General features: G+C 36.8%; 1 long non-coding RNA gene and 1 pseudogene across 1 annotated transcript; both read right to left on the bottom strand.

Annotated features, from left to right (window-relative positions):
* Positions 1-1163: 1163 nt before the first annotated feature.
* LOC113618425 (taste receptor type 2 member 1-like) lies at positions 1164-4098 on the bottom strand (annotated as a pseudogene).
* A 211-nt stretch (positions 4099-4309) lies between these two features.
* On the bottom strand, positions 4310-7645 carry LOC113618427 (uncharacterized). The gene is made up of 3 exons (XR_003432012.1): positions 7544-7645; positions 6727-6849; positions 4310-5262 (listed from the first exon to the last, which is right to left on the bottom strand). It is a non-coding gene; the product is annotated as an uncharacterized LOC113618427 (long non-coding RNA).
* Positions 7646-26893: the final 19248 nt, after the last annotated feature.

The following is a 26893-nucleotide window of genomic DNA, read 5'->3' as shown; positions in this document are numbered from 1 at the left end:
AAAAAAAAAAAAAAAAAAAAAAAAAAAATTACTAAAATTATTTCTTGAATTAAAAAAAATAGATGAGCATAGTAGAGGATATAAATGGCCAAATTATATCAGATCTTGCCATGTAAATATCTGCCACGATTCCCTGCGTAATTCAGGCACTAGCATAAATAAGACTTTCAGCTTGGTCTAGGAGACCAGGGGGTGTGGGCTCCCCCAGGATGATGCAAAAGCTTGTAAATCGGTTCTATAATCTGAGGAGTAGTTTCCAGTTACACAATTAGCCAAAACTCAAGATGTAAACATAGTAAATACCCGTTTTCCCAGCAGAGAGGTTAGTCCCACCTGACCTATAACAAGGGAGACTGGTACAGCAATTTCCCTACCATATAAGAGTCAAGGGATACTAAAATGTAAATTGAGCACCTATGTGTACCTCATTTCAGATTGTTAGTAAACCAAATATGAGATGAAACAGATACTAAATAATTTCACCCAATAACAGAATAATTCAGACATTTGTGAAATATTTTTTAATTGACTTTGTAGGGACATAACAGAGAAATGTCATAGGATGTCTTAGGTAATAGGTTGAATGTCATTCCTTGTCATGACTTTCAGAATCTAAAGTTGCCTGTAAAGAATACCGGAAAGGGACTTCTCTGGTGGCGCAGTGGTTAAGAATCTGCCTGCCAATGCAGGGGGCACGGGTTCGAGCCCTGGTCCGGGAAAATCCCACATGCCCCGGAGCAACTAAGCCGGTGCGCCAAAACTACTGAGGCTGTGCTCTAGAGCCTGCGAGCCACAACTACTGAGCCTACATGCCACAACTACTGAAGCCCGCATGCCTAGAGCCCATGCTCCGCAGCAACAGAAGCCACCACAGTGACAAGCCCACGCACCGAAATGAAGAGTAGACCCTGGGCTTCCCTGGTGGCGCAGTAGTTGAGAGTCCGCCTGCCGATGCAGGGGACACGGGTTCATGCCCCGGTCCGCGAGGATCCCAAGTGCCGCGGAGCAGCTGGGCCCGTGGGCCATGGCCGCTGGGCCTGAGCGTCTGGAGCCTGTGCTCTGCAACGGGAGAGGCCACAGCAGTGAGAGGACCGCGTACCGCCAAAAAAAAAAAAAAAGAGTAGACCCTGCTCACTGCAACTAGAGAAAGGCTGCGTGCAGCAACGAAGACCCAACGCAGCCAAAAATAAATAAATAAAATAAATAAATTTATTTAAAAAAAAAGAATAATGGAAAGAAAACCAGAGAGGGTACTGACTTTAGTGACAGAAGAACCAGGTTTGAATTCCAATTATACCACTTGACTGTAGTTGAATGGACTTAGGCATGTATAATGACCTCTCCAAACCTTAATTTCTCAACTGTAAAACTGAGATAATTCTACTGCCTACTTTACAAAGTGTTCTGAGAATGAAATAAAGAATTGTGTGTGGAAATATTTTGTAAAGTAAAAAAATTCACACATACATGTGCACATATTCACACACATATCTAGTTTTTTTTTCCCCACCCTGGCAACTCTTAATCCATTTAAATTACAATTTATTTACAATTAAAATGACTACCTAGCTTTTTATTTGTTTAAGAGCCAGTGAGGATCTCACAGATTCAAACAGATATCCTGAGATGTAAGATATTACAAAAAATATTTTCTTCCCCAAAGCAACAGAATTGAAGATTTTAAAAGAGCAGAATCAATTCAAATCTAGCAACAGATTTCAAAGCTTTTACTTTAGATCTTCAAGTCATTTGCTGCAGCCATACCTCAGACAATATTCCTAGTAGGAGGGAAGTTAAAACACCATTTGAATGATTTCCTGCTGGGACTCCATTGTCAGCAACCTCCCTCACATCCTATTTCGGTATGACTTTCACACTTCAGGGGGTTGAAAAATGTTTCTTCAACTCGTAAAAAAATGGAGACCCTACATTGTGTATTTATATGCCAGCTCTATTTGCACCTTATCATTTACCAACCTGAACTAGTAACTAAAATCAAAAGCAAAATAAGACTTTAATCTGTGTATCTAGCAAAATAAGACTTTAATCGGTATATCTGAGTACACTGCCCTGACATACATACACTTTCAACATATAATTTGCATTTTAAAATAATTACACTAATGACTCTCCTTGGAAAATAGTTATGTGCAATCAAATAGCCAAATTATTATACTGTTTCAAGTCTTAGACTAAATCAATGTGATGTTGCTCATCTAAACCAGAAGATTCTCAATGACCTGGGAAGACAGATAACAGAATTACTTTGGTCAGCCAAGTGAAGTCTTAGTATTTTTTTCCAATTTCTAACACAACTGGCACTCCAATGCAAGTACTAGTTATCTATATGTGTTACTGTCATAATATTTTTAAGCACACAAGTCCTGGAAAAAGAGATATCTTATCCATCCAACATCAAAATTAGTGCTTCCAGGGGAGAGAGAGAGCACACAAAACACATAAATAAACAAAAACAAAACACAAGTCCATTGAAACCATGACAAGGAAGTACAAAATATTTTACATTGATCCTCCCCTTCATTGATTCTTTCTGAGGTAGAGAAGTCTCCTGACTGGTTGTTGGAACTGAGAATTACTCAAGATAATTATAACCGAATGGCCAGAGGGATATATGCTGCCATTATGTCCTTCACCACAAAGAAGCACTGACTCCCATAAGGAATACTGAATGTCATATTTGCCATGAAGGCAGCAAAATAAGAAATAAAGAAGCAAAAGAATGTTATCACTGATCTTAATGTATTAATATGGGCTTCAGTGCTGGCGTTTCTAAAACCAAGAGGTCCATTTTGCATCCGATTAGCGTGTTTATAGAGAGAACTGAATAACATAACAGTTCACCTCACAGATATGGCCAGAGGAAATATTAATGCCAAGCTGACAAGAAGCACTTCATTAATCTGCTTTGTCTTGAGTTTAGTCCTCTTTAGCATGGCATCCCTGAGGACATCAATATCCACATTTTTAGGGTAATCCACCTTGACACACAGAGTTGCAATGCTCACGGAGGTCAGCAGGCTTCCCAGAAGCAGTCAAGGCATTAACTTTGAGATCCTGAATTTCAGCCAAAGAAAACAGTACTGGGTGAAGTGTGTTATCTTGAGGCAGTAAAATACAGAGAGACAGGTGGCAAACCAGAGACTGACAGAGCTGAAAAACATCCCCAAAAAATCATCGCTGTACCATAAATTTTTACTCTATAAAAGAGTGGAAAGAACATGAGAAAAACTTTACCATTAACACTATCTGCAAACCAAATCTAGACATCCCTATGCATATGAAAAGGAGATGCATTGGTGTCAGCTTTCTGCTTTTGACCAATTCATTACAGTTGATGATTATAAGAAATCCATTTACTGTAATCCCTGTGATAAATTCTGCTGACATGAGGATAACATGAAGACGAGCTGACAAAGAGGAGGCCATGTTTCCTACCACAAATCTTACCTTTTCCTTGTGGATGGTGTCAAATACCTCTCCATATGATGTTGCAGATAGAAACATACAGCACTGAGAAATCTGACCTTCTGCCAACTTCTGGATCGTAAGTAGAGTCTACCACTAGACTTTTTCCTTAAGGAAGAAAAACTGAGGGAGTACTTTTTAAATCTGGTGCCCTGAATTTGAAACTGAGGGAATGCAAATCCAAAGATCTGAATGATGGTTAAGTCTTCCAATTACATCCCAGTAAAAACTGCCATATTGGCATTATTCAGTTCTCACGCTTACTCAATTATGCCAAACATCTGATTATAAATATTTTTTATTTAGGTTACTACTATTTCCTTTCTGTCTTTTGTTTTCTCCTAAGGACAAATGCCACATTCTTGGGACAGACAGCTATTTCTTATTATTGGCACAAGTATCCAGTCTCAGATGTGACTGTTTCTTTTTTTCCCTCATAATAATCATTCCAAGACACTTTGAATGAATCCTTCCTGATCCTCCACCCCCACCCCAGCCCCATAAAAGACAATTTTTTTCTCCAGACTTGAAAATCATTTCCTGGGACCTAACTTTTTTTAAAATTTATTTAATTTATTTATTTTTGGCTGCATTGGGTCTTCATTGCTGCGTGAGGGCTTTTCTCTAATTGTGGCAGCGGGGGCTACTCTTCGTTGCGGTGCGCGGGCTTCTCACTGCGAGGCTTCGTTGCGGAGCACAGGCTCTAGGCACATGGGCTTCAGTAGTTGTAGCACGCAGGCTCAATAGTTGTGGCACACGGGCTTAGTTGCTCCACGGCATGTGGGATCTTCCTGAACCAGGGCTCGAACCCGTGTCCCCTGCATTGACAGGCGGATTCTTAATCACTGCGCCACCAGGTAAGCCCCTGCAACCTAACTTGGTATAATAATCCTTCATTACCCTAAATGATCTCTCATATTTTCAGTCTTCTTGGTAAAATTCTGACCTAAGGGTCAGCAAACCCCAGTGATAAAAGTAGTGCATATTCAATCCACATGCTTACATCATGTCTGCTCATGCTGAAGAATATCCCTTCAAAAGGCAGATGGTACAGAAACTTCAAACCACAAACAGAGGGTGTAATTACATAGGCGTTAAAATGATTTTCCTCCCTTTATTGCAAAGAGATGTTCATATAACCTTGCCGAAAATTATTTACATCACATGTAAGGTGTAAATAAATCATTACTACTTCATAACTAATATATGGTGCTCAAACTGTTTAGTTCAGTGGCTAGGTCACACTAAGCACTCAACACATGGTAACTACTAATTAATACTATTAAATGTCTTATTTTATTTACCTCAGCAAGAAAATATTGATTCTGTTAATATTTTCGATAAGACAGTTGAAATGTTTTCAATAAGAAATAAGATTATAAAAGTATAGAAAATAGAAAAGCAAAGAACTGGACTTGCCACCCACTGTCCACACCATTCATGGTTTTTAAAGCCTACTAGCCCATGAAAGCACATGTCAGTGCCACCTGTGTAGCGTTCCCCTGCTACCATCAGGTGACCTTCCCACCCATTTTCTATACATCACAGATATCCAAGATTTATCCCATCTCTATCTCTTCTAAAATGCTTGTTTTGTGACCTGTACATCAGTTTGCCTTTGGTGCCTGGACTTGCCACCTTCCTTGTCTACAAACCATGACTTTGTCAAGTGAATGGTATTTGCCTTGCCCCATCGCCTCCAGGGTCTATTCCCAATTCTAGGTACAGGTGAAGAAGCTTCATCTCAATTCCAGACTCTAGACCAGTGTCATGATCCTGGGGTGAAGGAGAAGAAATGGGATTTGTACAGTATACAGCTTAGAGTCCTAAATTACCTCTCTGAGACTGGGTTATATTTATTGAGTGATGGCATTTAAAAGGACATGATAACTGGATTGTTATCACATCCGACTACATCTGGATGTCATGGGACTAAGACAGCAAGCAGCAAATAAAACAGTAGTAAGCATTCAGTAAATATTGTTACTGAATTTTTATGTGGAAAATGAGACACAACTCAGTTCTGGAAAGGTATAGAATTTCTTAGGATTCATAAAAATCTTACTGGTAGAAAAAGTGAATCAGATTCCATCACAAAAATCCCCATTTTATAGAGAAGGATATTTTGGAATCCTAAAGACTAAGTGACTTATTCAAGGTTTAAATGAGTAAAAACTGGCAGAACTTGTATAGATCATTTCAATTTTCTGATCTTACGTTTCCTCATAAGCAAAACAAGTGAAGAGGAAAAAATGAATTATCTACAATTTTGATTTTGTCAACATTTTCACTCATCTTCTGCCAAAATCTTGAAAGTTTCTTCCAAAACCTTGAATTAGTTGAGCTGCCTTTGCATGAGCTTTGTCCCATGTAGGACACAGGATAAGATTTCTTGATCCACTGATTAATATATTGGATTAATATCCTGTTTTTGAGACAATTGTTCTCAACTTCTCCCACCCCAGCTGAGTCATAATGTTTATTATAATTCTACTTTGAAGGTCTTTCCATGTGCAAATTATAATTTGTGTCTCAGACAATCAGTGAATGAGGAGGTAGAGGAGAGCTCAGTTTCTCAAAGAGACTGTGTAATTGAAGACTTCACTATCTCCTTACCACATCACTAAAATTCAGCTTTCATTGTACCATGGAGCAGTTCAAACCAACAGGAAATTAAGGATGCAACACTTTTGAAAATTGTATAAAGCTGCAAAATGTAAATAACTGCTCTGAACTGGTTGAATATGACATATATGTATCTAAGAAAATAGAAGAGAGGCAAATTTGGGAAAGGGACATTTAAATTTTTTCATTGCAATTGAGTAAATGTTAAATTACATAACAGAAGCAGACCAAAGAAGAAAGGCTTATAGTCCAAGAGTCAGAGAGAAGTAATTAGAATGGTGTACTAATAAAAGTAAGACACATGCCTTCTATCTCCATCCTGAAATGGACTGTAGCCCACCTTCAGATGTATAACATTCCTTGTAACATGCATGTAATCAGGAAAAGTAGCTCACAGCAGAAAATGTGGAAATAAAAACAAATGTATTCCCCCAAACTGAGGTATTATAAAATAATTTATAAGTAAGTGGGGTGTAATTAAATAATACACTTTTACCAAAATACTGAGTTCAAAAAGCTCATTTAATTTCTTAAAATTTTCTAATATTTTTAGAAGATAGACTTATCTCTATTGTAGACATAGGAAAATATGTCTTGAGGTGTTAGATAACTTACCTAAATTTAACCAGACAATGCATGACAAAAAGGTAGAAATATGTTTTGATCTCCATATACACAAACTGATACACTTCAGACACACTTAGTCACACTTTCTACATAGCTGAGCAATTTCTTATTCTGAAATATAAAAAGAATACAACTCCAAATCATAGTTCAGAACACACATAATAACAATAAAAAAAATCATGAAAGTCTGATATTATTTAGCCAATTTTGAAGACCAAATTGTTTCAATACATTTAAGTAAACATTTACAGTGTTTAGACATTTTGACAGTGATCTGTGCCTTCTTCAGTGTTTTTTTTTCCAATATCCATTTTTTTCAATATCTATTTCACATACAAAGTGATCCTATTCCAACACAAGACCCCTCTATACCTTTATATTTCTGGAGGCACTGTGGACTCAAAACGAAAATAGGTAGCAATTTGTTGGAGAATGATATATTTGTTACTATTTTCCTGATCTTTCCAAGAATAAATTCTTAAAAGGAAAGATTTATAGCAGCTAGAAACCAATCAGCAATGAGTTAAAACTCCAACACCATCATTTATCTTCTTTAGCTTTACTATGACAGTTCAGGCTGTCCATGATACAAGATCAATTTCTGTCCTTTGGGTTTTTTTTTTTTCATGTCCTTTGTTTATGAGAGATATCAAAAGCTTAATCAAACAATATTTTTCCTTGTCTGAGATCTAGCTGATGCTACCTTGAGACAACATTTGTAGAAAATAAAAAGCTCTGTGCTCAATTTTAGTGATACTGACATTTCAGAAGAACTCCTAATGAATTGAACTGGCGATATACGAACCTTTCAGAAGATCATATGAAGCAATCCATCCACAGTGAACAAAAAAGTAGCACAAACTTTCCTTGATTTACATATGGATGTGATCATGTGGGCCGTCTGTGCTAACTCAGAGAAAAAACAGAAAAACAGATTATGTTCAAAGCAGCATGTGTAAATTGAGCTTTACCCTAAAAGGTATCCACATATAAAAATGTCAACACTTCTATGAGACATTATTTCTTCTGAACCCAAAATATCAACCTAGTATATGTATGACTGTGACATCCAAAAACTAGTGAATGTAATAGAAATGTTTCCTCTTCTAAGATTACATGCATAGTACATTTGTGTGTGTGTGTGTACAGTAATATGTGTACCTACATTCTGCTGATTCTGCCCCTTGGAAATGTAACATAGATTCTAGGAAACAGGTTAATCAGCTGATTCTAAAGTTTGAATACTGGATTTTTGGAATTGAATTTTTCATTTGGACTAGATATGTGTTGCTTCTTTTAAGTGCATATATTCTGATTCTCTAACATTTGGCTATCACTGGTAACAGGTAGAGGAAAATGAGGGGGAAATTCTTGACAGAGTTTATGTATTAACGCTAGAGCAGTTCTGTCTCTAAGTGAAGAGGAGTATATGTCCATTCACTGTAAATCTTGCAAATTAACATGCAATGACCAGTCAATAGTTAGCAGTAGCCAATAAAATAAATATGACAAATTATAAAGTGAGCCTATTTTTCCTAGGAAGTTTAAGAATATCTGTTAAAAAGGTAACTCAATATGACCATGGATTCTATAAAAGTGAAAGCAGAGTCTATGGTGAGTGTCTCGTTCTCTATCATTAGTATTAATTATATGGTCGTTGGCATCTTAAATATTATCCCTGTTGTCATATCTGTAGCTTTGCAAAGGTCTGCATCTAATTATCACATTTTGGATTAAGGTTAACATCACATTTAGCTTGAGAAATAAGAATCTAAACCTATAATATCCTTTATGCAGTTCAGCAGGTATCAGCATGTGAACTCACCACATTTCCAGTGTACTCTGAGCTCCATCTGTAGATGATGTATTAAAAGGTATCAAGACAGATTAAAACGTAAATTGCGGGCTTCCCTGGTGGCGCAGTGGTTGAGAATACGCCTGCCGATGCAGGGGACACGGGTTCATGCCCCGGTCCAGGAAGATTCCACATGCCGCAGAGCGGCTAGGCCCGTGAGGCATGGCCGCTGGGCCTGCGCATCCAGAGCCTGTGCTCTGCAACGGGAGAGGCCACAACAGTGAGAGGCCCGCGTACCGCAAAAAGGCGTTAATTATGAATACAAGACTGGCTTCTAGGGAATACCTTTTCAAATCAGTTTTTTCCATAGCAAATCATCTAGACACAATGATGTCCACTATTTGATTATAAAAAAACAAACAAAACAGCTTTTTGGTGTCATATAATGTAGATTCAGAACATTTATCATGTTCAACAGGGTGACACAGTGGACTTACTGCTCCCCCAGTTAATGTGGTATCTTGATTGTTTTTTTCTGGTTAACTAACATATTATTGATCTATTGTGAACTTCACTTAAAAATCAGAATACTTACTGTATGTCTTTGTTTATAAGAAATCTCATTTTCATATTTCTTGTACATTTTTAAAAGAAAACTTTCTAGTTTTTTTTACAGAAAACATATTTTCTTACCATTTAGATTTTTGCGGTCATAATCCATCGTCAAAATACAGATATTTTTATAATTAATTATTGTATTGTTCCTCTTTCATAACTAATACAATAACATTATTTTAACTTTTATCGTTAGTAACTAGGTCATAAAATACCTAAATCTGTGAAGTAATAAAAGAGATTACTAATTAAGTAATACTTGAAATTGCTTAAATGGCATATTTCTAAAGATAAAATCATGTACTATGGTTTTTAATCCCATTTATCTAGTCTTCATTTTGTAATCAAGGTAGTTTGTATATACAGAATGACACATATTTACATGGGGGAGGGGTTGTAGTTCCTGCTGTGTCTGCTTAGACATTAAATCACTGCAGTGTAGGTAAATGCAGATTTTGTTTTATGTAAATAAGTGAGATGGTCTTTTTACTAATACATATTTACATGTATTATCCAGATTTTCACTGGTGACAGTAAAACTTAATAGCCATGGTGCTTTATGGAAATGTACTTTGAAAAGTTAAAAATACCATATAAACATAGGGAAGCATTATTATAGATGAGTTAACTATTATTGTTTGCCCTCATAATATAAATATGTAACCATAATTTAAATCCATTATTAAATTTACTAGTCCAATAAGCTGAAATACTGAAATAAATCATCTTTGGTATGGAAAGAGATCTCCTTAGCTGAGCAAATATTCATGAAGATATACGGATGCTTTGTGCCACACACCTCTATGTCTATGAAGAGTTAACAACTTTGGGTGAGGGAGGAATTTCAGGACACCAGCTTTTGGTAAAATAAAACACAACTTTCCAGGCAGAGCTGGATTTATCAAGAAGCTAATGAAGCAGAAGCTTCAGGGCCTCTTATTACCACTGGCCAAGGCCTTGTAAGGGACCATAGACAAATATTTTTTTGTAATATTTGCAAAAGTAAAATATTTTATTTGAAATTTGCTAAGACTGCTCTCTCTTCACTTTGTTTTCTTTGTACTTTCCTCATGTTAAGTGGGACTGGAATGATTGCAGCAATTTGTGAGATCTGTCTAAAAGGAAGTTGAGTTGGTGATACATTGAGATTAAGTTTAATATGATATACTTATGTGGTTCACAGTCTCTTACTTGGATAGTTACATATTATTATTACATAGTAGCTAGAGATTTAGCTGTCTCTGTGCAGGAATGGCTTTTGACCAGCCATCATACTTACGGGTCCAAGCTTCTACTGCTTCCTACATGACAGGTCAGTAAATAGAGTTGCTGGGGCAAGGAATAGTAACTTTATTTGGAAAGCTTGCAGACCAAGAAGATGGTAGACAGGTGTCCCAAAGAACCATCTTACCCAGTTAGAATGCAGGCTTCTCTTATACTAAAAGGGGAGGAGGTGTGGCTGGTTGTTGCAAAGTTCTTGTTGCCAGAATCCTTTGCTCTTGCAGCTGTCCATGTAGGTTTGGTCACAATGTTCCTGTAAAACACCAATAAGACAATCAGTATTTTCTGTTCCGCAACTTTTTATCTCTATGAATGGACAAGCGTTATACCTTTAAAGGTCAGAGCCTTGAGAATAGGCTATCATGCATATTTCAGGTTACAGGCAACATTCTTTTACAGAGGTGCAGAGCCAGCATGACTAAGCACAGGCAACAGAGCACAAGTGTTAGTCCTAAAAGAATAGATCCAGTACAGAGTCTGGTTTGTTCTTCTCTGTTACATCATGTCACAAAGATGTTAGCACCTGAGTCAGAAGCACATTAGTTTATAAACATGTCCAACAACATCTAACACTAGAAGTATAGAAATGGAGAAAGAATTGGTCTAAAAATAAACGTATTCAAAAGCTAGTCTGTAAAAATTTGTCCTAGCCTTACAGCCTATAAACAAAGGAAACAACAACCCTAAAACTTTACATGATAGCACTAGTTGTAAACAGTGAATCTGAAAGAAATTTTTCTAAATTATTATTAATAATAAAACATTTCAAGCAACTGTGCTAAAAGACTGAATTATCTTCCTAGTCTCTTTTTAAAGTGGTATAGTACTGCTTTATGTGAGGAGGCACTCAAAGACTATACAGCCAAAAAATGTAGGAAAATGTATTTTAGAAGTGAGGCAGTTATTAATAAAAGTATGCATTTTGTTTGCATTTTGTGATACTTATGGTATTTGCCAGCTTTTTAAAATGTGTAATATGTTGTAATTTCTCTTTCTAAATAATTCTCACTTTTGTATCTGATTTTGTGTGCCTAATTTTGTATGTTTTTAAATAAAAAGGCCCAGATTATATAAACTGTAGGCCTCATAAAACCTGTTTCTGCCCCTTGAGAATTTTACAAGGAAGGACTCCAAAAGGAGAATCTTTAGGAAAAAGTGGTCCAACAACCTTTTTTTTTGTGGCTTTCTAACTTCATTCCTGATGCTATCACCACAATCAGCCTCTGGGGAGATACATTTCTTTCTCTGTTTAAATCCCTTTAAATTTCCCTTCCCAACCCTCAAAAAGAAAGTTTGCATCAAAAATGCTACAGTTAGTCATCTTTGTATGGCAGGATTATGGGTGGTTTTTAAAATATATATTCTTTTGGCTTACATTCATTTCTACATTTTCTACATTGAAAAGTACTGCTTTTACTTAAGAAACTGAAGTTGCAATTTTCAAGAACTTGGCTCAAGCACAAATAAAATAAAAACTATCTTTGCTCTCAAAAGCACAGTTCGACTGATATTAATTTACACGATCGAATATTTACTACATGCCAGGTCCTAGAATTAACTAACTAATTCATTACAATGTTAATTTTAAATGCATAAAAAACTGAAAAGAAGCGACCTCCCACGGGGACCCGGCCTGAGGAGCAAGGGCGGGAGATCCGAGACTAGGGCGGCGCGAAAGCCGTGTGGATGAAAGGCTCTTGGTGTTGCAGCCAGCAGTCAGTGCTGTGCCTCTGATGTGGGAGAGCCAACTTTAGGACACTGGTCCAAAAGAGACCTCCAGCTCCACATAATATCAAACAGCAAAAATCTCCCAGAGATCTCCATCTCAACACCAACACCCAGCTTCACTCAACGACCAGCAAGCTACATGGCTGGACACCCTATGCCAAACAACCAGCAAGACAGGTACACAACCCCACCCATTAGCAGAGAGGCTGCCTAAAATCATAATAAGGACAGAGACACCCCAAAACACACCATCAGATGTGGATCTTCCCACCAGAAAGACAAGATCCAGCTTCATCCACCAGAACACAGGCACTTGTCCCCTCCACCAGGAAGCCTACACACCCACTGAAACAACCTTAGCCACTGGGGACAGACAACAAAAACAGCAGGAACTATGAACCTGCAGCCTGAGAAAAGGAGACCCCAAACACAGTAAGATAAGCAAAATGAGAAGACAGAAAAACACACAGCACATGAAGGAGCAGGATAAAAACCCACCAGACCTAACAAATGAAGAGAAAATAGGCAGTCTACCTGAAAAAGAATAAAGAATAATGATAGTAAAGATGATCCAAAATCCTGGAAATAGAATAGAGAAAATGCAGGAAACATTTAAGAAGGACCTAGAAGAACTAAAGAGCAAACAAACAGTGATGAACAACACAATAAATGATATTAAAAATACTCTAGAAGGGATCAATAGCAGAATAACTGAGGCAGAAGAACGGATAAGTGACCTGGAAGATAAAATAATGGAAATAACTCCTGCAGAGCAGAATAAAGAAAAAAGAATGAAAAGAACTGAGGACAGTCTCAGAGACCTCTGGGACAACATTAAACGCACCAACATTTGAATTATAGGGGTTCCAGAAGAAGAAGAGAAAAAGAAAAGGACTGAGAACATATTTGAAGAGATTATAGTTGAAAACGTCACTAATATGGGAAAGGAAATAGTTAATCAAGCCCAGGAGCAGAGAGAGTCCCATCCAGGATAAATCCAAGGAGAAAAACGCCAAGACACATATTAATCAAACTATCAAAAATCAAATATTAAAAGCAGCAAGGGAAAAACAAGTAACACATAAGGGAATCCCCATAAGGTTAACAGGTGATCTTTCAGCAGAAACTCTGCAAGCCAGAAGGGAGTGGCAGGACATATTTAAAGTGATGAAGGAAAAAAACCTACAACGAAGATTACTCTACCCAGCAAGGATCTCATTCAGATTTGATGGAGAAATTAACACCTTTACAGACAAGGAAAAGCTAAGAGAATTCAGCACCACCAAACCAGCTTTACAACAAATGCTAAAGGAACTTCTCTAGGCAAGAAACACAAGAGAAGGAAAAGACATACAATAACAAACCCAAAACAATTAAGAAAATGGGAATAGGAGCATACATATCGATAATTACCTTAAATGTAAATGGATTAAATGCTCTCACCAAAAGACACAGACTGGCTGAATAGACACAAAAACAAGAACCATATATATGCTGTCTACAAGAGACCCACTTCAGACCTAGGGACACATACAGACTGAAAGTGAGGGGATGGAAAAAGATATTCCATGCAAATGGAAATCAAATGAAAGCTGGAGTAGCAATTCTCATATAAGACAAAACAGACTTTAAAATTAGACTATTACAAGAGACAAAGAAGGACACTACATAATGATCAAGGGATCGATCCAAGAAGAAGATATAACAATTATAAATATTTATGCACCCAACATAGTAGCACCTCAATATATAAGGAAAATACTAACAGCCATAAAGGGGGAAATCGACAGTAACACACTCATAGTAGGGGACTTTAACACCCCACTTAAACCAATGGACAGATCATCCAAAATGAAAATAAATAAGGAAACTCAAGCTTTAAATGATACATTAAACAAGATGGACTTAATTGATATTTATAGGACATTCCATCGAAAAACAACAGAATACACGTTTTTCTCAAGTGCTCATGGAATATTCTCCAGGATAGATCATAACTTGGGTCACAAATCAAGCCTTGGTAAATTTAAGAAAATTGAAAGTGTATCAAGTATCTTTTCCAACCACAACGCTATGAGACTAGATATCAATTACAGGAAGTGATCTATAAAAAATACAAACACATGGAGGGTAAACAATAGAATACTTAATAACGAAGTGATCACTGAAGAAATCAAAGAGGAAATAAAAGAATACCTAGAAACAAATGACAATGGAGACACAACGACCCAAAACCTATAGGATGCAGCAAAAGCAGTTCTAAGAGGGAAGTCTATAGCAATACAATCTTACCTTAAGAAACAGGAAACATCTCGAATAAACAACCCAACCTTGCACCTAAAGCGATTAGAGAAAGAAGAAGAAAGAAAACCCAAAGTTAGCAGAACGAAAGAAATCATAAAGATCAGATCAGAAATAAATGAAAAAGAAATGAAGGAAACAATAGCAAAGATCAATAAAACTAAAAGATGGTTCTTTGAGAAGATAAACAAAATTGATAAACCATTAGCCAGACTCCTCAAGAAAAAAAGGGAGAAGACTCAAATCAATAGAATTAGAAATGAAAAAGAAGTAACAACTGACACTGCAGAAATACAAAAGATCATGAGAGATTACTACAAGCAACTCTATGCCAATAAAATGGACAACCTGGAAGAAATGGACAAATTCTTAGAAATGCACAACCTTCCAAGACTGAATCAGGAAGAAATAGAAAATATGAACAGACCAATCACAAGCACTGAAATTGAAACTGTGATTGAAAATCTTCCAACAAACAAAACCCCAGGACCAGATGGCTTCACAGGTGAATTCTATCAAACATTTAGAGAAGAGCTAACACCTATCCTTCTCAAACTCTTCCATAATATAGTAGAGGGAGGAACACACTCAAACTCATTCTATGAGGCCACCATCACCCTGATACCAAAACCAGACAAAAATGTCACAAAGAAAGAAAACTACAGGCCAATATCACTGATGAATATAGATGCAAAAATCCTTAACAAAATACTAGTAAACAAAATCCAACAGCACATTAAAAGGATCATACACCATGATCAAGTGGGGTTTATTCCAGGAATGCAAGGATTCTTGAATATATGCAAATCAATCAACGTGATACACCATATTAACAAATTGAAGGAGAAAAACAATATGGTCATCTCAATAGATGCAGAGAAAGCTTTCGACAAATTTCAACACCCATTTATGATAAAAACTCTGCAAAAGTAGGCATAGAGGGAACTTTCCTCAACATAATAAAGGCCATATATGACAAACCCACAGCGAACATCGTCCTCAATGGTGAAAAATTGAAACCATTTCCACTAAGACCAGGAACAAGACAATGTTGCCCACTCTCACCACTCTTATTCAACATAGTTTTGGAAGTTTTAGCCATAGCAATCAGAGAAGAAAAGGAAATAAAAGGAATCCAAATCAGAAAAGAAGAAGTAAAGCTGTCACTGTTTGCAGATGACTTGATACTATACGTAGAGAATCCTAAAGATGCTACCAGAAAACTACTAGAGCTAATCAATGAATTTGGTAAAGTAGCAGGATACAAAATTAATGCACAGAAATCTCTTGCATTCCTATACACTAATGATGAAAAATCTGAAAGTGAAATCAAGAAAGCACTCCCATTTACTATTGCAACAAAAAGAATAAAATATGTAGGAATAAACCTACCTAAGGAGACAAAAGACCTGTATGCAGAAAATTATAAGACACTGATGAAAGAAATTAACGATGATACAAATATATGGAGAGATATACCATGTTCTTGGATTGGAAGAATCAACATTGTGAAAATGACTTTACTACCCAAAGCAATCTACAGATTCAATGCAATCCCTATCAAACTACCACTGGCATTTTTCACAGAACTAAACAAAAAATTTCACAATGTGTATGGAAACACAAAAGACCCCAAATAGCCAAAGCAATGTTGAGAACGAAAAATGGAGCTGGTGGAATCAGGCTCCCTGACTTCAGACTATACTACAAAGCTACTGTAATCAAGACAGTATGGTACTGGCACAAAACCAGAAAGTAGATCAATGGAACAGGATAGAAAGCCCAGAGATAAACCCACGCACATATGGTCACCTTATCTTTGATAAAGGAGGCAGGAATGTACAGTGGAGAAAGGACAGCCTCTTCAATAAGTGGTGCTGGGAAAACTGGACAGGTACATGTAAAAGTATGAGATTAGATCACTCCCTAACACCATACACAAAAATAAACTCAAAATGGATTAAAGACCTAAATGTAAGGACAGAAACTATCAAACTCTTAGAGGAAAACATAGGCAGAACACTCTATGACATAAATCACAGCAAGATCCTTTCTGACCCACCTCCTAGAGTAATGGAAATAAAAACAAAAATAAACAAATGGGACCTAATGAAACTTCAAAGCTTTTGCACAGCAAAGGAAACCATAAACAAGACCAAAAGACAACCCTCAGAATGGGAGAAAATATTTGCAAATGAAGCAACAGACAAAGGATTAATTTCCAAAATTTACAAGCAGCTTATGCAGCTCAATAACAAAAAAACAAACAACCCAATCCAAAAATGGGCAGAAGACCGAAATAGACGTTTCTCCAAAAAAAGATATACAGACTGCCAACAAACACATGAAAGAATGCTCAATATCATTAATCATTAGAGAAATGCAAATCAAAACTACAATGAGATATCATCTCACACCAGTCAGAATGGCCATCATCAAAAAATCTAGAAACAATAAATGCTTAAGAGGGTGTGGAGAAAAGGGAACACTCTTGCACTGCTGGTGGGAATGTGAATTGGTACAGCCACTATGTAGAACAGTATGGAGGTTCCTTAAAAAACTACAAATAGAACTACCATATGACCCAGCAATCCCACTACTGGGCATATACCCTGAGAAAACCATAATTCAAAAACAGTCATGTACCAAAATGTTCATTGTAGCTCTATTTACAATACCCGGAGATGGAAACAACCTAAGTGTCCATCATTGGATGAATGGATAAAGAAGATGTGGCACATATATACAGTGGAATATTACTTAGCCATAAAAAGAAACGAAATTGAGTTATTTGTAGTGAGGTGGATGGACCTAGAGTCTGTCATACAGAGTGAAATAAGTCAGAAAGAGAAAGACAAATACTGTATGCTAACACATATATATGGAATTTAAGAAAAAAAAATGTCATGAAGAACCTAGGGGTAAGACAGGAATAAAGACACAGACCTACTAGAGAATGGACTTGAGAGTATGGGGAAGGGGAAGGGTGAGCCGTGACAAAGCGAGAGTAGGCATGGACATATATACACTACCAAACGTAAGGTAGATAGCTAGTGGGAAGCAGCCGCATAGCACAGGGAGTTCAGGGTTTGTGACCACCTAGAGGGGTGGGATAGGGAGGGTGGGAGGGAGGGAGACGCAAGAGGGAGGAGATATGGGGATATATGTATATGTATAACTGATTCACTTTGTTATAAAGCAGAAACTAACACACCATTGTAAAGCAATTATACTGCAATAAAGATGTTAAAAAATAAAAATAAAAAAAAGCTGAGCAAAAATCATGTGATATGCGCTAAATATTTAATCTTACAGAACATTGTTTTCTGAGGGAAACAACTTATTCCTTGTATATTGTCTTGCATGTCTTATCCTGTTTGAGCAATCTGTGGAGAGACATTTGAGAGATTACCTCAGGATTCCTCCTTCCCCTCTTCCTTCTTTGGTCTCTTCTTGTCCACACAGACTTCCTGTGGAGAGATGTAAGGGGTAGTTGGGGTTAAAGGCTATTGCGCACTAAATGTTTGTGCCTCCATTTCTTATGTTGAAATCCTACCCCCCATTGTGGTGGTTTAGAAGGTGGGGCCTTTGGGAGGTAGTTAGGTCTAGATTAGGCCATGAAGCTGGGGTCCTCAGTAGGAGATTAATGCCCTTAAAGGAAGAGACAGCAGAGTTTGCTTTCTCTCTCTTTGCCATGTTAGGACACATCAAGAAGAAGTCCCTCTCCAAACCCGGATGAAAGCCCTCAACAGACACTGAATCTGCTGGTACCTTGATCATGGACTTCTCAGGCTCCAGAACTGTCAGAAACACATGTTTGTTGTTGAAGCCACCAAGTCTATGGTATTTTGTTAGAGCATCTGGAGCAAACGAAGACACAAATCGCCATCTCCAGGGGAGTGCTGCAGAGCTCATACTCCTCCAAGTTTCCACAAGTTTCCAGACACAAAAGAACCATCTCCTCACACCACCTCTTTCTCTTATTTTCTCCCTTCATCTTGAACAATGGTTAGAACAGGGAGATAATTCCCACTCACATGTAGGAAGCACTTCACTCTCTAACTGTTGGTGAGAAGACCCCTTGAAGAGAGAGCTTCTCTTTGTTCTTTGTGAAGGACATGAGTTGGTAAAGCTACTAGTGTTCAAACTGAGCCTTAGTAAGCCTGCCCTGCCTGGCTTTCAAGCTTTTAGGAAAGGGGATTTTTGCTACCGAGAGAGGAACTTCCTTCCAAAAGGAAACTAGAAAGAGGAAGAGTGTGCCAGGCTGAGTCTTTGATAGGAAACTGAAAAGGGCTGGAGCATTCAAAAGGATGAATAAGAACTTCTGAGTTATTTATTATGAAATGTGCAATACAGGCCCCCTCTTTTGACCCCTGGGTGAGACTATTCAGAAAAAGTCTTTGGCTTGATGTACAGGCTTGAAGCCTCTGCATTCTTTAGGAAAGGAGGTTTGAACAAGAGCTGAGACCTGGGTTCTACGGATAAAGGAGCTAGAGGACAGCAGGAGAGCTGACACGTAGGTCACAATAAATTCCGGTGAAAAAATGAATGATAAAAATCAAGAAATATAGGGAGTATTTCAATAAAACTGCAAGGAAGTATACAGAGATGCAGGTAGAATATGAAGATGACTGATTTATTGTAGAATGGATATGGAATTTATGGCCCAAAATTCATGGATTTGAGAGCTCTTTATGTTGTTTGCTTGTGGTATATCCTTGACAAGTAACTTCAATTTTCCAAGTCTCTGTTTTCTTATCTGTAAAATGGGGGCACCAATTTGAACAACTTCTCTGAATAGTTTCTTGGTAAGAATTTTTAATAAATGGTGTGAAAGTGCATTATTAGAATACTTGGAACCCTTACGTACATGGCCACTCTAGTCTACGATTACAAAATACAGTGATATTTATTTATATTATACTGTAGCACTAAACCCCACTAGTCCAACTAGTAAAGTTAGCTCTAAGCTTCTTCCTAGCTTTTTAAGTTTTCCAGGCTATTGTCTCATGTGTATCCAAGATTCACAGCTATCCTTCTATGGGGACACCGCTGATGCTTTCTCAGGCCTTGGTACAGGGAAGACACTGTGTGCTCTTATTTCACACAGCACAACTGAGAATAGGCTGTGACTTTTAACATTTAGAATTTGTTGAAGTGTTGAATTAAAATAAAGGCATAACTTCTAGGGCAACTTGCAATTTGCATTAGAGTCTGTTCAACTCATTAAACAAAGAGGTTATTAGACTGAGGCAGCTCAAATGCCATGGCAGCCGATGTAAGCAAACCAAAAATCGAAGCCTGTAAATGCCTCAAGATTACAAAATCAAAACCCAAGGACAACCAATCACACACAGCTTAGGCTTTAAGCGATTGCCAATCAATAATTTTCTTGCTTTGCTTCCCCTTTTCTCCATAAGAATTTCTCCCAGAGCTCTTATCCACTGAGCACTCCTAACCACTGCCGGTTTGGCACTGCCTGAATCCAATCAATTTTTGCTCAAACTCGTAAAATTTTTAATATACCTCAGTAAGTCTTTTAACAAGTCGTTCCGAAGCAGGCCTAGCTCTTGGCCATTCTCTACAAGAGAGAAGCCAGTTCATCCATTACTGAATGCTTCAGGCATTTTCTCACCTTACAGTCTGGGCCCAACTACCTATGCTCTAAGGAGACAGCAGCTTCTCACCTCCCAATGCTAAGGCCTTTCTCATTTCCTATCCTACTCTTAAATCCTTCCTGGTTTTCTTGACAGTGAAAACATATCCTTTCCCTTTAGGTGGGTGCTTTCACCACAAGGAAGAGTCCAGTCCTGTGCACCGGTGAAGACTATCAAAGTATTTGATGATACATTTATCTAAGTTTGGCTTATTGTGTATACACACATACACACAAACACACACACATAAAACTAATTCAGTACAAACAGTCCAGCCCACATTGTGTGCTGTTCTATTCAAAGTTCAGTCCTTTCCTGGTTACAATCTTTCCTCTAGTCTGCTGGGCTGGAGGGAAAATGATCCCTGATAGGCTGTGAGCAAAATACACAGCTAAGATTATCTCCCAGGAGAAAAATGATTGTTTTCAGGATATGGCCTGTCATTGCACTGATTTAACATGTGTTTCTTGGTCTGAAACATCTGCTTTGGGCTATTTCACTGCATTATGATTCACTAGGAACAATGAGGAAGTAATAACTCCTAATTAAAGGCCCTACCAAAGGAATCCACTGCAGAATAAAAGAGCATTTGCCTGAAAGACAAAGCACTGTCCCTATCTAAGGAGGCAGGATCTGTCTGTAAAATTTTCCCCAAAGGAAGTTTTTCCAGCTACAGAAAAATATTTAGGTGCCATTCTTTGCTCACCTTGTGACATATTGTATAACCATTGGCTACTATAATTTAAAAAGATAAAGAGATAAAATGACAGAAAATGCATTTAATACATATAACAAATATATGATTCAACGTAAAGTGTATCTTATAATTTGAATAATCGTGCCTTTTTATAACTTCTAGAATAAACAATAGAATAAATAAGTTGTTGTTTACACTATCAACAAACACCAAAATGTCAAACATGTTGGAATTTTGTGTGCATATTTAGTAAGCAATGTATAATAACTTTTTTTTACTATTAGATTAGTGTGCATTATTCTTGAACATGTCTAGATTAAAATCTGAGTAAAAAATTGTAGCCCAAAATAATTTTAATGCTTAATATCCTTATTTGCAAATACTTAGAAATTTCATTTCCAAATATACTGGCCAATGACTTAGTAGGGTTTTCTGCTTGTAATAACATCTTATGTCATTTCAAACACAGTACAGTATAATCCTTTTAAATTTCTTCACGCTAAGGACTAAGCACAACCATTAAATTATAAAAACTTGAAGTAGTTCTTAACCGAAATAATGATAGAGTATTTTTAAATCAAACACTACATCCATACGACTCATACAATGATACAGGAGTATGTAACCATTAAAATGATGATATACAGTTTCTTCTATTAAAACTAAAATAATAATATATCATAAAAATAAAAAAGTTGCTACAAAGCACAGGAATAGTAGCTTCGCTGAGCTAAATGTAAGTAATCAGTCCCACGGAAAAAAATTTGGAAGGATATACAATAAATTTTTTCTTCATACATTCAGTTTTCTAGTTTAAATATCTGTTACTTCAACCTTAAAATATAGCTTTCTAGAAAAGCTATATTTTCTTAAAGCAAAAATAAATAAAAAAGCAAAAATGAATAAAATGTAAAATCAAACTGGAGAATCAGAAAAACGTTTTTAGGTGTTCATTATAAACATGTAAGTCTAATGAATATGGTTTTAAATTACAGATTGCTTAATTATTGATTGAGTCTTTAGTTCTCAGAGAGAGTGTTACTTTGTTTAAAGGATATTCAGGCCACATTATCTTCCTCATATTTTATTCTTGGATCCAAAAAAATTTGCCTTCTGATACCTCTATCTAAAACTAGCAGCAGTTTTACTTCCTTTATAGTTAAATAGAATAAAATTATTGATTTTACCCGTTAATTATGTTTCCTCTAATAGAATGTAAGTTTCATGAGGTCTAGAACCTGGTCTTGTTCACCCCAACACTTCAGTTTCATGCATGGTTTACAGCAGGCATCAATGAGAAAACTGATAAACTCTGACTCAAAAGTTTTTCATTCAGATTAGCTTGCTTTGGGCCCTCAAATATTTCCTGTTGGTGTTTTGCACTGAGCTATTGATGTTTTCATCTCGCTGTTACTATGAATCCTGTTGCTAATTTTAAAGGTAAATACATGTTCATAGCTTAGATACATGAAACCTTATACTAGTCACTGTGTGTGTTCACATTATTCTTGGTTTTGTTTTATTTTCTATCTTTATGGTCTTTTGAACTCAATATACTTATCTTTTCATGTTGTCTTATATTTATTTACAAGGATGCTTCAAATTCTTTTGAAAATGAGAAAGGTGGAGAAGGAAGAGTGGAAGAACACAAAGAAGAGCATACATTCGATATGCATTGATGATAATTAGAGTGACTCTATAATTTATCACCCAAACCATGGCATTTTTTGAGAGCGAAATAGAAAGTCTATAATAATCACATCAAACAAGACAGCCATCTCCTGCAAAACAGGATGTCTCTCTAATTGCAATAATTTTGTGATTTGGCAAGACAAAGGAAATTGTTAATACAAAAATAATAATGAGTCAAGAAATATTTGCTTCTCTGGTCCAGCCTCGCCTTTGGGACAATGACAGAGAGCATGGCCCTCCATTCTCTAACTCATGTTCTCTGTGCACAAAGCATCACCCTCCTTTTTCTACTCCCTGCTCACGTGGAGTATTTTTTGCATGGAATACAGAAGTTCAAGGGTATCACGGTATCCACAAGTGATATTTACCCACTAAATTCTCCTGTGAACTTGTGCAATTAAAGCAAAAGCTGGAAGTTTCTCAATATATTCCAGCTTTCTGTCTCAGAATTCTCCTGGAGGCAATGAACACAGAGCAGACTATGTACTAAAAATCTAAGCAGATAAAAGACAAAATATTGGAAGAAAGACAAAGAAGATGGAATAATATTTCAAAATATTATTCCACCAAGCGTCTCACAACGTTTGGTTGTTGTGAGACGTCTCACAATAGGTCCATTCCAGCCTATTTTCCTCCTTCATATCTTTGCACGAGTAGTCTCCCCTGTGTGTGGGCTTCGTCACCACGCTCTGTCCAGAGAACCCCTTCTTAGAGTGCAGAGTAACCTCTCCCAGCCTCACAAGCAGCTCCAACATCCGTCCCTTAGGTTCCCACAGCACTTTTTTCTCTGGTTTGAATGTCTTGCACGTCTCCCAGTTTAGACTCCTGGCTTCATTTTACATTTCTTACTTTCAGTTTTCCTTTGTCCCAATTCTTTCTCTCAAAAAAAAATTATGACATGAATTTGTTTACCACTAAAGGGGTAATATACATGTATTTTAACAGTTTGAAGTCTATAAAAAAAATTGAAGTGCCCTTCCCTACTCCAATCCCAACCCCTTAAGATTCCAAATATAACAAGTATAACAAGTTCCAAGTATAACAATTTGATAAGTATCCTTACAGACATTTTACCAAGCTAATACCAACATTTCAAAATACAGACACATTTTTATTTACAATATTTGCATATACTGTATATAACACATATATATACATATACATATACCTATGTATACAGGCATACCTCATTTTATTGCATTTTTTACAAATTGAAGGCTTGTGGCAACTCTGTACCCAGCAACTATTTTTCTAACAGAATCTGCTGAATTTGTGTCTTTGTGTCACATTTTGGTAATTCTCACAATATTTCAAACTCTTTCATTATTGCTGTATTTGTTATGGTGATCTGTGATGTTATTTTTTTAAATAAATTTATTTATTTTATTATTTTTTATTTTTTGGCTGCGTTGGGTCTTCATTGCTGCACACAGTCTTTCTCTAGTTGTGGTGAATGGGGGCTACCCTTCGTTGCGGTGCGCAGGCTTCTCATTGTGGTGCCTTCTCTTGTTGCGGATCATGGGCTCTAGGTGTGCGGGCTTCAGTAGTTGTGGCACGTGGGCTCAGCAGTTGTGGCTCATGGGCTCAGTAGAGCGCAGGCTCAGTAGTTGTGGTGCACAGGCTTAGTTGCTCTGTGGCATGTGGGATCTTCCCGGACTAGGGCTCGAACCCGTGTCCCCTGCGTTGGCAGGTGGATTCTTAACCACTGCGCCACCAGGGAAGTCGCTGTGGTCAGTGATCTTTGATGTTATTATTGCAATTGTTTTAGGGCCCCATGAACAGTGCCTGTATAAGATGGCAAACTTCATAGATAAATGCTGTATATGTTCTGATGGCTCACTGATCAGCTGTTCCACAATCTCTCTCCCTTTCCTCTGGCCTCCCTATTCCCAGAGACACAACAATATTGAAATTAGGCCAATTATTAACCCAACAGTGGCCTCTAAGTGTTCAAGTGAAAGGAATAGTCACATGTCTCTCACTGTAAGTCAAAAGCTAGAAATGATTAAGCTTAGTGAGGAAGGCATGTCAAAAGCCAAAAGCGAGGCCTCTTGTGCCAAACAGTTAGCCAAGTTGTGAGTGCAAGGAAAAGTTTTTAAAGGAAATTAAAAGTACTACTTCAGTGAGCACATAAATAAGAAAGTGAGATAGCCTTGTTGCTGATATGGAGAAAGTTTCAGTGGTCTGAATAGAAGATTAAACCAGTCACAACACTCCCTTAAGCAAAAGCCTAATCCAGAGCAAGGCCCTAACTCCCCAATTTTATGAAGACTAAGAGAGGTGAGGAAGCCACAGAAGAAAAGTTAGAAGCTCATAGAGGTTGGTTCATGAAGTTTAAGAAAAGCCATCTCTAAAGCAAGTTATCCAGAAGATCTAGCTAAGATAATTAATGAAGGGGGCTATACTCATCAACAGATTTTCAATGCAGACAAAATAGCCTTCTGTTGGAAGAAGATACCATTTAGGACTTTCATAGTTAGAGAGGAGAAGTCAATGCATGGCTTCAAAGCTTCAAAGGACAGGCTAACTCTCTTATTAGGGACTAATACAGCTGGTGACTTTGAGTTGAAGCCAGTGCTCATTTACCATTCTGAAAATTTTTGGGCTCTTAAGAATTATGCTGAATATACTCTGTGCTCTCTAAATGGAACAACAACAGGTGACAGGACATCTAATCACAACATGGCTTACTGAATATTTTAAGCCTACTGTTGAGAACTATTGCTCAGGAAAAAAAAGATTCCTTTCAAAATATTACTGCTCATTGACAATGCACCCGATCACCCAAGAGCTCTGACAGAGATGTACAATGAGATGAATGTTGTTTTCACACCTGCTAAGACGTGCAGTTCATGCATCTCTGCAGTTCATGGATCAAGGAGTCACTTGGACTTCTAAGTCCTACTATTTAAGAAATACATTTTGTAAGGCTATAGCTGCTGTAGATTGTGATTCCTCTGATGGATCTGGGCAAAGTAAGTTGAAAACTTTCTAGAAAGGATTCACCATTCTAAATGCCATTAAGAACATTCATGATACATAGGAATTCTAAGTCTCTATTGCTATTTCTACCACATTTGCAGTCAATTTCCTCCATTGAAATCTTGAACCCCTCAAAGTCATCCATGAGCATTGGAATCAACTTCTTCTGAATTCCTGTTAATGTAGATATTCCAAATTTTCACCGTCAGGTGTTTCTAAAATCTGCTTCCTTTTAAGCATTCCTACTGTGACCATAAATTTTATTGGGGAAATTTATAAAGATCTTCACATACTAAATGTGAGAAAGAACATATGAGCTCTTTTAGTGCAATGGGATGAGAAACAACTTGGACTTGTCCATTGTAGAAATTTTGATTATTTCTTTTATTGAAGTAATGCCAATTATGACTTTGATTTATATTTATGTCTTTGTATTGTGGTGATTTTAAAACATAAACCAAAATTCTTCGACTCTCTTCCCATGACAGTGCAAGGGGTTAGTGCCCCCTCTCTTGAATCTGGGTAGGATTTTGGTTGATTCCACCAATAGAATACAGTAAAAGTAAGGCTATATGACTTCTGAACTAGGTCAGAAAAGTCCATTCGAGTTCTACCTGGTTCTCTTGGGATGCTTTCTCTGGGAAAAGCCAGCCAATATGTAAGAAGGTTGCCTACTCTATTCTACCATGTTGAAACAAAAGAACATTACAGGAAATCGTTATATGCTGAGGGATCAAGTATAATGTAAAAAGGGGGATATGAAAAAGTAAGTAAATAAAAACAGAATATGTTAATAGTGGTTGCCTCTGGCTGTTGGGATTATAAACCATATTTTCTAGCTTTTAATATTATATTGGACTTTGCAAAATATTTATTAAAAGTATGTATTTCCATTATTATCAAAACAAAATAAGCCAATAAAGGAAGGGGAAAATGAATCATACTGTTCTAGGTAAACTTAAACCTTAATATCATTTGTTACTTAAAAATGCTTTCATTCATTGTTCTCAAAATAAATAGATATTGACTAAAAATAAAGCAAAATTTAAAAGACTGGGGATAGATGAACTAATTACATTTATTATTTCTATCTAAAGAATAGACAGAGATTAAAATTATTTATTGAAAAATTAGCCTCTCTATGGGGGCTACTGCCTAAATGAAATATTTTTAAATGAATGAGGGATTGATGATATATAAGTAATATAATAATCAAAGGTGTTTTAGAGCATGTCAGAATTAAAAGTATGATGAAATAAGCCATATGGCATAAAATAAGTCATAGTAGATTATATAAGGAGCAGATACAAGGTCTATAAGTAAATATGTTCCATCTTTTAAAAAATATATATTTACAGGTGTGAATTGACACCTGCACACATACAAATACACAAACATAAACCTATT

This window comes from Aethalodelphis obliquidens, unplaced genomic scaffold (assembly GCF_003676395.1).
Source record: "Aethalodelphis obliquidens isolate GAN/ISIS:26980383/991018 unplaced genomic scaffold, ASM367639v1 scaffold5, whole genome shotgun sequence".
NCBI lineage: Eukaryota > Metazoa > Chordata > Mammalia > Artiodactyla > Delphinidae > Aethalodelphis > Aethalodelphis obliquidens.
Note: the sequence above shows the minus strand (reverse complement) of the source record. Positions and strands in the feature narration are given on the sequence as shown.